This window comes from Spinacia oleracea, chromosome 4, assembly GCF_020520425.1.
Source record: "Spinacia oleracea cultivar Varoflay chromosome 4, BTI_SOV_V1, whole genome shotgun sequence".
NCBI classification, from domain to species: domain Eukaryota; kingdom Viridiplantae; phylum Streptophyta; class Magnoliopsida; order Caryophyllales; family Amaranthaceae; genus Spinacia; species Spinacia oleracea.
Window position 1 is genome coordinate 25,316,944 of NC_079490.1, and position 15,140 is coordinate 25,332,083.

The 15,140-nt window shown below is 36.5% G+C and overlaps 1 long non-coding RNA gene across 1 annotated transcript; it reads right to left on the bottom strand.

Moving 5' to 3' along the window:
• Nucleotides 1-9,603: 9,603 nt before the first annotated feature.
• LOC110780483 (uncharacterized) lies at nt 9,604-14,856 on the bottom strand. The gene is made up of 4 exons (XR_008918728.1): nt 14,588-14,856; nt 14,341-14,388; nt 11,765-11,904; nt 9,604-9,859 (listed from the first exon to the last, which is right to left on the bottom strand). It is a non-coding gene; the product is annotated as an uncharacterized lncRNA (long non-coding RNA).
• Nucleotides 14,857-15,140: the final 284 nt, after the last annotated feature.

Genomic DNA, 15,140 nt, shown 5'->3' on the forward strand with positions numbered 1-15,140 from the left:
TGCCTCATGGCGTAGTTCCTTTGTCCCCTCATGGTGGGTCCTCCAAAGGTCGGGCCTCCTGATATGACGGCCAAAAATCCACCATCAGTTTGATTTCATTCTCCAGCTGAGGTGGGTGACTTGTTCTTTTTTTAGAGCCATGAGTGTTCTTCTGTAAGTAATTTTTCAGATAACCCTTGGCTGCCAAAGTGTTTAAGGCTCTTTTCAGGATCCTATAATTCTTGGTGTCATGACCTATGTCTTCATGGAACTGGCGGTATAACTTTGGGTCTCTACTTTCAGCGGGAGAATTCATCGGGAATGGTCACTCTAAGTCGAGCCTGGTCCCTACATCCACAAGGATTGTAATTGTATTCGAAGAACTCTTTCTCTTGTGGGCGTCCTCTCTTTTGCCCTGCAGATGTGGGGTCCTGCTCCTTTGACATTCCCAAGTGCCATTGGTTCTTGTGGTCTTTCGGTCTGTCTTTTCTTTCTTCCAAGAGGATTCCGCCGCTTCTCCTGCCTTTCCGTCTTTGGATACTCTGAAGGAAATAATGCCCTTGGTCCAAGTATGCATTCAATGCTAAATCTAATAAATGCGGTTCAGCATTAATTAATTATACAAGTTAATAATTGAGTGAGATCAAGTGAACTGTATGCCTAGCTAGAGGACGCTTCAGTTCAAGTGGAATTAATAATATTAATCCACAGCTTACTCTTGACTGAACCCGTAGGTTCACACAAATAGTACGTGAACGGATCAAGTATTTAAAGGAATTAAATACTCCATTTATGGATATTCGGAATCGATGGATCTTGGTTCCAGTGGGAGCTGAAATCGTCAAAGGCAAATTATGAATACTTCAGAAACGATGATATTGCTGGAAACCGAAATATGGATCGTATCGGAAATATAAATATTATCCAAGTCGTAGATGTTGACGGCAACGGAAACATGGTACGTATCGGAAAATATTATCGGAAATGGAAATATTGCCGGAATCGAAAATATTGCCGGAAACGGAAATATTGTCAGAATCGAAAATATTATCGGAATCGGAAAATAATTCCAGAATCGAAAATATTAAATATTTGTTCGAAACGGAAATTAATTCCGGAATCGGAAATATTAAATATTGTTCGAATCGGAAATGAATTCCGGAATCGGAAAATTAATCGAAAGCGCGTCGTACGAAATAAACATCGGACGAGCTTGCTAGACGCAAGGCCCAACACGAAGCCAGGCCCACGCCTAGCAAGCCCAGCGCGCAAAGGCAACGCAGCAGCATCCAAGGCACGCAAGGCCCAGCGCAAGGCCAGGCCCAGCGCGCATGGCAGTTGGCGCGCCCATGGGCTGCGAGCAGTCGTGGGATGCAGTGGGCTTCTCCGCGCGCGCGCGCATGGCCAGCGCCCCTTGTGGGCCGTGCGCGTGTGTGTGTTGAAGTTCCTGCATGTATCAAATCCTTAAGCAATTAGGATTAGATCAAAACATTAATTTCCTAAAGTTACTAGTTTTAATTAATGTCTAATTCTAATAGGATTAGATTACTTGAAACCTAGTAGACTTCTAATTCCATTATTCCTACCCTATAAATATGTGATGGAATTCAAAATTTAAAAACACATAATCTCAAGTATTCACATAGTTTTAAGGATTAAAACTAAGTAATTTGCCTCAAATTATTCGAATAACATAATACCTTAGGTGCAATTCTAGTTAATTAAATCTAAGGCGGATCCGAACGTGCTGTGGACTAGCTACGGAGGGACGACATTTGGAGTCCTAAACTTGTTCTTGTTCGGTTCGGGAGTATCTAGGGAAGGCACGCTTCACATGTATGTATCCTAAATTATGCTAATTGTTATGTGGCAATTATTTTGGATTTCTTGCTTTATGGTTTTTCCGCATAAAATATATGATTTTTATGTATCATAACCTAACAGTGGTATCACGAGCCTCTAATTAATTCCATAATAATTAGTTAACATGGTTAAATTTTATAAATTTGCAATGAATTAAAGGGGTGATTACTTTCGATTTTTTGTAATTAATTGCAAATTCGTGCGATTATTTAATTATATGTTCGCAGAATTTTCGGCAGTTTAGTCAATAATGGTCGGAATCGTATAATTTTATAGTGAATTTCGCATGTAAACGGCGTTTTAAAATTTTGACTAAAATCAAAGATTTGATGCCGAACCCAGAATTCCCAAATTCAAAGCCTAACTATGACTTTTCGGAGGTTTTAATTTTTCGAACGCAAAATTTGTAATTTTTAAGATGTTTAATTAAATATTTGCAATTCTTGTTTGTAAATCTTGAATTTTTTATTGACCTACTGTATATGTTTAACAAATTTAAATGCCTAACCTTGTTAATTATACAACCTAATTTGTAATTGTAATTAATTTGTTGAAATTCGAATAATTTAGAATTTGATTTGTTTTTCATAATTAATTGACAATTTAATTAGGTATCCATAATTAAAAACCTCCATAAAAATTGTTAAATTTGGTAAATTTTAAACTTTAATGACCTAGATTTGAATCCAAGATAATTGGAAATTAATTTGAATAATAAATTTTCGATTTTTCCCCCTAAATTTATGAAATTAATATGATTTATTAGTTTGTTTATAAATTTAAATTAAAAAGTTTTGATTTTTATATAATTCGCTCATGAATCTTGCACGCACAAAGCAATGGACACTACGTGTTACCCTTAAGGGGTGTTTTATAGTGCGGGCATGCGACGACGAGCAAGGGAGCTCGTCGGCCATGCGGTACCAATGCAGCGAGCAAGACGAGTGGCACGCGAGCACAAGGCAGTAGCCCTGCCTTGCGTCGAGTGCTGCTATGGGCATGGGCGGATGGGCGAAGAAGCAAGGCAAGCGAGCAAGGCAGGCGCACGCGCGGGCAGCGAGAGATGCCTCGCAGCAGCGAGCGATGGCTCGCGCACAGCGAGCGCTGCCTCGCCAAACAGCTGCTGCGCTACGAAGCCAGTGAGCATTGTTGCGCGCAAGCGTGGCTTGGCTTGATGCGTTTGCACGTGGCTGCTGCTCGTGCCTTACTATGCGATCACTCGTGAGGGGCGTTGCTGCCTCGTGACTCGACGGGGCATGGGCGCAAGCCCATGGCCTCGTCTTGATCCGATTTATGCGCTTTGAATTAACTTTTAATTTTATTAATTAATTTTTATTTTATTAATTAATTTAAATTTTAATTAACTTTAGTTGGAAAACGATTTTAATTAATTTTAAAATTCGTAATTTTTTTTTTCTCAAAATTTAATTTTGAATAATTTAATTATTATAAATTTTATTGATACTAATTATTTTACTAAAATTAAAACCTTGATTAAATTTAAATTAATTAATTTAATAAACTGAAAATAAATTAAAGGATTCAAATAATAATATATATGAGCTTTCAATTTTAATTAAATTTGTATGTTTCCGGTTAGACTAGGAAATACAATTTTATGTTTAAAATTAGTAAAGCATGTAAATTTATTGGTTTAAGTGGGAGCGTTTTAGTCAGAAACTCTTGATTAGGTCGACATTCCTTTAAGGTTAAAACAACTTGATTAGAATTAATAAGGATTGAATAATTGGTAGATTATTGGAAGCCTTGATTAATTGCTGCAAATATTTATGTGATGCATAATATGTTCTACTAACCAGATATGTGGGCCATTCATTGATAAATGAATGGGTAAATTGTATATTATAAATGTACCGTTTTGCAGGTTATGGAAAGTGACTAGTATGGCCTAAATAGGATAGTAAATATGGTCTGCGTACCATTAATTTGAATGTAATATTGGTCTAAAGTACCAAATTTTATTGCTTTAAAATGGTATGCGTACCATCAAATAGTTGTAATTAGTTTCAATTATAGCTTATCCTATTTGAAGAAAATGGCGCCTCCCATGGTGAAATTCAAGATGGAGTTTTCAATCCATTTTCAAGACGGAGTTTGAAGTTCAAGCTTCAAGATGAAGTCGGGCCATACTAGATCACATTTATATCTTATGCATGCTTTAAGTTATTTATTGCTTTAAATATGTCTTAATTATGCATGAGATTGTGGCTTGATTATGTTGTATGATTAAGGATTTTAGTTCACTTAAAATTAACCAACATAGTAAGAGCCTTAAGTTCCAAACTTTAAAAAATTGAGTTAAAAGGTGCCATGTCAAAATAACTCTTACTTGGATAACTTTACATCAATCTTAGTAATAATTTTCCGCCTAAGCGAGGTGTTACTTATTGATCCTAAAGGGGTAAGGTACACAAATAATTGTGAGTACATGTTAGTTTTGGTGAAACTCAACGATATAAGTAAGGAGTCATTTTATGTTGTGGCAATTAAGATAGGTTTACCTAATAAGTTCTTAGACGTACCTATCAACCAAGAGTAGTTTCTAGACTATTAGCAAAGGCTTTGCTTACCTAAAATATTTTAGAATTGAGTCTAAATACATAATGTGCTTAATTCTTCAATGATTTAAGGATCTTGGAATCATTTTATTCACACCTGCCGGAACACATAACTTGAATAAAATGCTTAATAAATGATAAATTATGCATGTATGCTAGAATTTAAGTTTATTAAGAGAAACTGTGAATGATTATTTATTTGTTTATCCTTTTCAATTGTAGTTTTTACTATGGCAAACAAAAATTCATTCAACATCCGATCAATTCTCGAAAAGGAGAAGTTGAACGGAAAAAACTTCCTTGACTGGAAAAGGAACTTGCAAATAGTTCTTATGCAGGAAGAAAAGGAGTATGTCCTGGATGAGGCGATGCCCGAAGCCGCGGGCGACGGGGTCACTCAGGCAGCCCTCAATCGTTGGATTGATGCCAACAAGGATGTAAAATGTCTAATGCTTGCAACCATGAGTGCAGATCTACAGAAAACGTTCATCAACTCAGATGCTTTCACGATCATCAGTGAGTTAAAGAACATGTTCCAAGATCTGGCTCGAGTTGAAAGATTCGAGACTCATATGCAAATTCTTGAGACCAAGCTTAAGAAAGGCGAGCCGGTAAGTCCACATGTTCTGAAAATGATTGGACTCATTGAGAATATGAGTCGGCTGGATCAGCAATTCTCTCAGGAAATGGCTGTAGACACCATCCTCCATTCTCTTCATAGCGGGTATGATCAGTTCAAGCTGAACTACAGTATGAACAGTGTGGAAAAAACGCTCACTGAGCTTCACGGTATGCTGAAGACCGCTGAAAAGACGCTCAAAAGTGATAAGCAAGATGTGCTTATGGTGCGTGGGGGCAAGTTCAAGAAATCTGGCAAGAAGAGGAATGCTAAGAAAGGTGGCAAGAAGGCCATCCCGAGTAAGCAACCTGGCGGCACCAAGTCTGAAAAGAAGAAGGTGAGCCAACCCACTTTTGAATCTGAATGCTTCTACTGCAAGAAGAAGGGGCATTGGAAGAGAGATTGCTTGAAGCTTAAGGAAGATCAGAAGAACGGAACAGTCGTTCCATCTTCAGGTATTTTCGTTATAGACTGTATACTTGCTAGTTCAACTTCTTGGGTATTAGATACAGGTTGTGGCTCACACTTATTTTCCAATTCGCAGGGACTAAGAAGAAGTAGGAAATTAAGCAAGGGTGAAGTCGACCTACGAGTGGGAAATGGAGCACGGATTGCTGCATTAGTTGTAGGAACTTATTATTTGTCGTTGCCCTCTGGGCTAGTTTTGGAACTGGAAGAATTTTTCCATGTTCCAAGTCTTACTAAAAACATCATTTCTGTTTCTTGCTTAGATGCTAAGGGATTTTCCTTTTTAATAAAAGACAATAGTTGCTCGTTTTATTTTAAAGACATGTTTTATGGATCTGCTAGATTAGTCAATGGACTTTATTTATTAGATCACGATAAACAAGTTTATATCATAAATACCAAAAAGGCCAAAAAGAATGATTCAGATCTCACCTATCTGTGGCATTGTCGATTAGGCCATATAAACATAAAACGCATAGAAAGACTTCAAAAGGAAGGAATTCTAGAACCATTTGACTTAGAGGATTATGGTAAGTGCGAATCATGTTTACTTGGCAAATTGACAAAGCAACCTTTCTCTAAAGTTGGAGAAAGAGCAACTGAACTATTGGGTTTAATCCATACAGATGTATGTGGACCAATGAGTACAAATGCTAGAGGTGGTTTCAGCTACTTTATCACTTTCACTGATGACTTCAGTAGATATGGTTATGTCTACCTAATGAAGCATAAGTCTGAATCCTTTGACAAATTCAAGGAATTTCAGAGTGAAGTAGAGAATCAATTAGGCAAGAAGATTAAGGCACTGCGGTCTGATAGAGGCGGTGAATATCTGAGCTATGAATTTGATGACCATCTGAAAGAATGTGGAATTCTATCAGAATTGACTCCTCCTGGAACACCTCAATGGAACGGTGTGTCAGAACGGAGGAATAGAACCTTTCTAGACATGGTTAGATCAATGATGGGTCAGGCCGAACTTCCAATAGAATTTTGGGGACATGCACTAAATACAGCAACATTCACTATAAATAGAGCTCCGTCTAAAGCTGTTGAAAAGACTCCATATGAGTTATGGTTTGGAAAGCCTCCAAAAGTGTCTTTTCTTAAGATTTGGGGCTGTGAAGTATACGTCAAACGATTAATTTCAGACAAACTTCAACCAAAATCTGACAAATGTATCATTGTGGGCTATCCAAAGGAAACAAAAGGATATTACTTCTACAATACATCTGAGAACAAGGTGTTGTTGCTCGAGATCGTATCTTTTTGGAAAGAGATCACATTTCCAAAATGACAAGTGGGAGAAAAGTAGACCTCGAAGAAATTCGAGTCGAACAACAAACTCTAGAGAATGCTCAAGATGATATTCAGGTTGAAACTCATAGATCTTTAGAAGAATCTGGTGAGAATCAAGGACCATCTAGGAATGTAACCCCGCGTAGATCGCAGAGATATAGATTTCAACAGGAAAGGTACTTAGGTATTTTGACGAACGAAAGCTATGAAGTTCTATTACTAGAAAGTGATGAACCTGTGACTTACAAACAAGCTATGACGAGCCCTAGCTCCAACCCATGGCAAGAAGCCATGCAATCTGAATTAGATCTCCATGTCTGAAAACCAAGTTTGGGATTTGGTCGATTTGCCAGATGGGAACTAGAAGTTTTCAAAGCTAGATTGGTTGCAAAAGGTTACAGGCAAGTCCACGGTGTGGATTACAATGAAACCTTTTCACCAGTTGCAATGCTAAAGTCTATTCGGATAATGTTAGCAATAGTTGCATATTACGATTACGAAATATGGCAGATGGATGTCAAAATTGCTTTCTTAAACGGCGTTTTAACAGAAACTGTGTTTATGACACAGCCTGAGGGTTTTGAGGATCCAAAGAATGCTAAAAAGGTATGCAAGCTTAAGAAATCAGTCTACGGATTGAAGCAAGCATCAAGGAGCTGGAATATACGTTTTGATGAAGCAGTCAGTGACTTTGGTTTCATCAAGAACGCAGACGAATCTTGTGTATACAAAAAGGTTAGTGGGAGCAAAATTTCTTTTCTAGTATTATATGTCGACGACATATTACTTATCGGAAATGATATTCCTATGTTGAACTCTGTCATGATTTGGCTTGGGAAATGTTTTTCGATGAAGGATCTAGGAGAAGCACAGTACAACTGGGGATCAAGATTTAAAGAGATAGATCTAAGAAGATGATTGGACTCAGTCAAAGCACTTATATCAATAAGGTACTTGAAAGGTTCAATATGGCAGACTCCAAGCGAGGCTACCTACCCATGTCTCATGGAATGACTCTAAGCAAGACTCAGTGCCCAAAAACACTAGATGAGCGTAGACGAATGAGTGGGATTCCATATGCATCAGTGATTGGTTCAATAATGTATGCTATGATATGTACACACCCGGATGTTGCGTATGGACTCAGTGCTACGAGCAGATACCAGTCAGACCCAGGAGAGGCACATTGGACTGCTGCCAAGAATATTCTGAAGTACCTGAAAAGGCACAAAGATGATTTCCTGGTCTATGGTGGAGATGATGAATTAATTTTTAAAGGCTATACGGACGCAAGTTTCCAAACCGACAAAGATGATTACAGATCATAGTCTGGGTTTGTCTTCTGCCTCAACGGAGGTGCAGTAAGCTGGAAAAGTGCTAAGCAAAGCACCATTGCGGATTCTACAACTGAAGCGGAGTACATTGCTGCACATGAAGCAGCAAAAGAAGCTATTTGGCTAAGGAAGTTCATAGAAGAACTTGGTGTAGTCCCCTCCATTAAAGGACCAATATCTCTGTATTGTGATAATAATGGAGCTATTGCACAGGCAAAGGAGCCTAGACACCACCAGAGAGTCAAGCATATACTTCGTCGTTTCACCTTCTACAAGAGTTCGTTGAGAGAAAAGAATTCGAGATAAGCAAGATTGGAACTGACGACAACATCTCAGATCCATTAACTAAACCTCTGCCGCAGACGAAGCACAACTCGCACACTGCAGCTATGGGAATCAAGCATGTTGGAGAATGGCTTTGATGTCCTAATTTAATGTTTTAAAGTTTAGAGTTTAATACTTTGTAAAACGTTATTGGTTAACCATTCATATAAATGAATAGAATTCATTTTTCCATTTAATTCGTGGTTTATTAAAGGATGATCTGAGTCCCTTCAATTTGACGATATATTCAAGATAGACTGTCAGGACCAGTCCTGTGACTAAGAAATGTCTATCAAGTGAACTTTAATGTCAAAAGTTGAAAATGGTCCCTGGTCGGAGTTTTCTATAAAGATGGACGCATAGAAATTGCTAGACGGCTAGAATGCAAGATGACTAGTAGTTGTGTTTCTTGAACTATGTGGACATGGCAATGTCGCAATCATTTGCATGGATACTTACTTTGGGAAGACTAGTATCGGACAGACCTATGAAACTTTACTGTAAGAGATGAAAATCTGTCATAAGTAAATTTCATTAAAATTATATGACTCTAATCTTCAATACCTGAGTGATTCACTACAAGAAAAAAGGGCTTTCGTGGTGATTATTTTGGCCTTTAGTAGCGAATATATTCGCTACGAAAACATTCCCCGTCAATTAGCTATTCGAGGCGGTAGCCACCGTTGCCATAGCCTTTAGTAGCGATTAGTACATTCAATGGGGTAGACCAAAACAATCGATACGAAATACTATGTATAATAGTATCGATTATTGTAGCGATTATATTCGCTATAATTTTCTAATTTCACATACCAAGTACATTAGTTTTAGCGGCAAAAGAATCGATGCTATTGGTAGTTATAGTAGCGAATGCAATAGACGCTATTAGATACCTAGCGTATCGATTATAATCACTACTATGGGTTACTTATTGTTGCAAATTTAAGTGATACTATTAATTTCAGAATTGATACATTTGCTTAAATAACAATCAAAATTGACAGTCTATAGCGGCGATTATAATCGCTACAAAATGGATCATACTATGATTTAGTTTTACAATGGCTTGTCAAAAGTTGCCGCTATCAAGCATATTCACAATTATAATTATACATGAGTATAAATTTAAAATCATAAATAATTATAAGATAAAAATAATATTATAAATAAATAACTCATACAGAGTAAGTCATAAGTCATTACATAGGTGATATATAATTGTCTAATACTCTTAAAAACTTAACAAAATGTTATCTAATAATCTGCAGTGACAAGATAAATAACTAATTAACTACTGCAATGCAGTAACGAAACAACTAATATAATATAACTCAATAACGTCATGTGCTTCCCCAAATAAGTCCGACTTCACCGTTTGCCAAATAAAGAGTTATCTGCAAGTCAAAAGAATGTACGATAATTAATATCACTAGTATGGAAATATTTCCCTACAATTAATGCACCGCAACATACCATACAAATAGCAAGCCAAACGATTAGCGTAAATTGGGATGCAATTACATCATTGTTTACTGATTTATGCAAACTACAAACTATAGCCTATATAAACGAGGACAAGAGCGGCCTGGGTGGTCCATACTGTGTGCACACCTTCATAGCAGTGTGGAAGGCTGTAGGGCGGCACAACTTCATAGCAGTGAGCATACATTTTAGAGCACAGTAAAATCATGCAGAAATAAGGCAACAAATTTTTTCCAACTTGGTCTTTATCATCAGAACAGACTTACTCAATACACTCCCTAAAAGAGATTATTTGTGAAAACGAAGATGTGATTGAAGATAACATCAAATCCCACCCACCACTCTACATGAAACCCCTCCACCTCTAGAAACACATTCTGAGATGTGAACTCTCTTAACAACCCCAAAGCTTCGGCATAAAGAAGAATTTGGAAGCGACCAAAGTGTAAACTACCAGAATGTGTTCATCTCCATCATTATAGAAGAGCTGCTAAAAGGCGATCATCTAACACATTACTAAAAAAACATAGCAGGTCAGAATCTCCTCCCTCCCCCCTCCCTCGCAATTAGTTACACTTTTAGTACATAAACTGGTAACCAATTCTCCATTTGCAGTCAGTCTCACTCTGTCTTCACCATAACAGTCCATGTAAACGACTTCCTATATGTGTTCTGTTTTCTTACCCCATCAGAAAACATCACTTGTAGTAATATGAAATAAAAAGATTTCCTAATTATGTAATAACATTCCTACAGGTGAGCAGATATAGCACTAAGAAACCAAGCCATTGTGCCCTCGTGATAAGCTTGTGTCTACATTAGCAAGGGAGTACCTTTTGCTGGTATAATTCTCTAGCTATAGCAGTAGCAGTTTTGTTTAGTGTAGCTTTAGCCTGAATGAATCAGATGCACATGTTAGGAAACCATCTATTAGTTGCTTGCATGTGTGATGTATGCTTCATTCTTAATATTTCCCAAGTTAAGCCGTGTACAAGTTCTTAACCGAAAAAGATCTGTTATGCATTGTTTAAGTGAGATCGGGCGTGATTTCATGTACTTTTTACCCAGACTTACATGGTACTGTGAGAATGCTAACTTTTGCTACACTTTGCTACGCTTTACAAGTAATGTTCTATAAAGCACTGAAATATTTAACAGACTATGAGATGAAGAAGTGGATACCTAATGCAAATGACAAATCAATAGTACTCTAGAGGGATTGGTGTTAGGAGGAGTTGCTGAAGGTATGGGTTCTTGTTATTGTCTCTCTTTGGTCTGGTATATGTTTCATTGAAGTTGTCAGAAATTTCAGCTCTAACTATAAACAACTATTATTTGGAAGGTTTAAGTGCTTATGTGACGACTTTATTAGATGTTATCAAGACTATATTGCAAGTCCAAGGACCCAATTTAAGGTATATCGAAGTTCAACTGCACATGAATTCCTTGTATGTACTGTATGAATGCTGAATCTATGATATCTTATTATCAAGTATTTTATTAGATTACACTAGTGCCAATAAGTTCTTAATATGACCTAATTACCTCCCTTATATGACACTCTTCCAACTATCAGATTCTTCGAATGTTTGAGGATGTCAAGATAAGACAAGTGCTACATTCCTTGAATTATTCAAAATTACAGGTTTAAACATTGACAAGAATCTTCTTAAAAAAACTGCATACAAAATCAAAATGCAAACTAGCATGGAATCACTAGCCAAAATATATAGAGACAACCAACTACACATGAATTTTTTCCAGTTACAGATCAACAACCAACAACAAATATCTAAAACGAAGTAAACAATTCTTACCGTCCTTGTGCGTTGCTACCTAAGCTTTGCATTTCATGAACCCCGTGTTGAAGTGTCATCATCCTATAAGATTTGACAATTTGTCCTTTAGACTGTTCAAATCCACCAGGAAGTTCAGCTAGTTTTTCTTTCATCAGGTCCTATACAACAAACAATAACTTTGCATTAAGAGACCCACCAAGTACTGATAAATGAGCTTTCATGTAACCAGTTAACAAATTCATGCGTATGTTAGAGTACCCTTGAGGCCAGACTAGAAAAGGATTTCCCACTAGAATCATATGGCGACAGTTTGTTCATGGCAAAACCAAGTGATCCATAGTTTCCGAACTTTAATAGAATTCAAATTATATTAAGAAATCGAGTGAACACAGTGAAACTTGTAAAACCAATATACTAGAGGATGAAGAAATGATAATCAAAGACAACTTAGCTAGAAGAATATAAAATAGACCTGTTTTCTGAATTCTCATATTCAATTAACCAAAAGTACATTCTTAATAAGGACAGCACAACAACAAAATATATGTCAGCCTCGTGACCATTGATAACACAGAACACACAAACATCAGTGACAAGCAACCTCTGCTGAAGGATTTGGGACTTGGGAGTCAAAATGAAGGTTGCTGACATTTTTTTATCTAACCCCAATCCTACAAGCATATGAAAGTCGCTTGAGAGCTAACTATAGACAATGAGTTATGCGTTTAATGAAAAGTAGTAGTAGCAATATGCAAAATAGTGAAAACTTGTAAAGGGGTTGACTAAACATCTGCTCAGTTTCTATCAAACATCTGGAATAATTTTATAGGCAATCAAGAAGAAAAACCCAAGAGATGGTGTAGCTAAACAAAAATGAGATACACAGAAGTCAGAATTTGAACCACAGCCTTAGAGACACAAAATCACTCCAACGCAAAATGGTGTGAGCAGAATCAAACTTGAATTAATGAACGTGTTTAGGTTCATATAGAATATAGGCCAGGGTATTTAAGCACAATGTACAACTAACTCTGCACTGTATGACTATACACAAACTTTAAAGTTGGTTTGCATCAACACCATATGATTACAGTACATAGAATATACACTATCTATAAACATGCTACTAGCTATGAAACTAAAGTGGCAAAACAGAAAAAGGTGAATTTGTAATTATAACTATAGACAATTCTTCCAATTTTAAAACCAAGCTAGGAAAATTACAATACATCTATGACTTAGCATGATAGGCTTTATACTTAGCTGACAGCATCAGCAGCAGCAGCTAGATGACAGCATCAGCAACAACAGCTAGCTGACAACAGCAGCATCAACAGCTAGCTGGTGGCAGATCCGCGGCTGATCCAACATCTTGAACTTTGTATAATTCTAGGTTTTTCTAGCTAATTTAAGGTGTGTTCGGCTTAAGAGGTTCATTTGAATTCGTTGCACTGAATTTGGTTTCTTTTTCGTTCTTTACGCAAATTATAGGCGAACTTGTTTTTTCTAACTAAATTCTAGAAAATTTTAAATTAATTTATCTTAATTACGTTCGTTTAGAGTTCTATGCACTGAGTTAATCTAGAGAATCACACCACCAGCCAATATTAGAAGCACACCACCAGCCAACTGGTTGGGTCTGCTGGATAGTAGCTGCTGAATTTCATAAATGAAGAGAGTTGCTAGCTGACTTTCACAACCAGCCAACAGCTCAATGTATGCAGACTCGAACAAAAATACAAACAATAGACCTGGACACCCAACAACAGCAACAACAGACCAGAAATCTCAACAACAACAACAACAACAACAACAACAGACCAGAAGCTCAACAACTCTGTCAAGGCATAACACAAGAAGGCAGCAACTACAACAACAATAAACTAGAAAATATCAAAAACTTAAAAAAAAAAACATATAGCATATCAGCAAAATACCAACACACTATAATAATTTGGTTAATAATGGTATCATAACACAAAACGTTACAATTTGATTCTTACAATCTTAGACATCAATATCAAAGAGTAAGTAATCCTTGACTAATAAAATGATAGATGAAATTCTAATTATATTAACTTGTTAAGCCCAAAAACACAAGGCTATACAAAGTAGGACCTAAGGACGAGAATCTACCAGTGAATACATAAACAAGCTGAAGCGGAATTATAAATCATCTTAAGTAGATAAAAAGTGATCATCCCAAAGGTTAAATATCAGTATTTCTTACCAAAATTAAAACTGAACCATAGGATGAAATATAACAGTATTTCTAACAAAAATTCAAAATGAACTGGAAGATGAGATATCAACCGAAATTCAAATAGAAAAAGGTAAATTTATCCAAATATCGAAAAGAATTAGGAAAATTCAACCAAAATTCGAAAAGAATTAGAATATAAAATTTGAAAATTACCTGGAACTACGGAGAATTCGTTTGCACTAAATACCTCAATTTGGGGAAATAGAAATGGGATGACAAATGAACAACCAGAACTAAATTAATATGTACTTATCATCTAAATATCAAATAGAATTAAGAAAATTCAACAAAAAAATTTGAAAAGAATTGGGATATAGAAGAGTAAAATTACCTGCTTCGTGAAATCAACAGAGGGTGGTAATTCGTGTTTTCTGAATACCTATTTGGGGAAGGAGAGAAGTGATGAAAAGGGAACAACCACAACCGAATTAATGGTAATTAATCATCCAAATATCAAAATAATTAGGAAAATTCAACCAAAAATTGAAAAGGATCGGGAAATTCAACCAAATCTCATACATAATTAGGAAAACTTGACCAAATTTCAAAAATATTTAAAATAAAATGAGGAAAATTACCTTGAACTTGTGATGAAACAGCTGTAATTGAGTTCCGTGAAATCGGGTTAAGAATCCAGGATGAAAACCCGATTAACATTTGCGCGAATTAATCACATCCGCCCCAGAATATCGCGTTTCGAGTTCAAGCTTTTGGTATCTATGGAGAATGAAAGAAAACTGATCTAAACCCTAAGTTTAGAAGACGGAAGGCAGTGGAAAGAAGTGAAAGTTTTAAGCGGAAAGTTTTTTGGTGAAAAATTTTGAAGGAAAAGTTGAGCGCAATTTGTGAATAATTGGGCGGTACGTTTAGGAAAAATATCTAATTTGTTTTTTCGTATTGATTAATTAAAGGCTGATATAGCGATTATGAAGTGCGGTAATTGTCTATATTATTTAACACATACTATGGATTTATAGTAGCGATTATACATTCGGTACTAAATAATCGCCACGAAAAGGTAAATTTCTTGTAGTGATTTGAGATTAATTGTTTGAGAACTGGTTACTTTGACGTTGTCAACCGTCGCACCGTAAAAGGGGGCTATAAAGGCAACGCTCGGGTAATCACCGA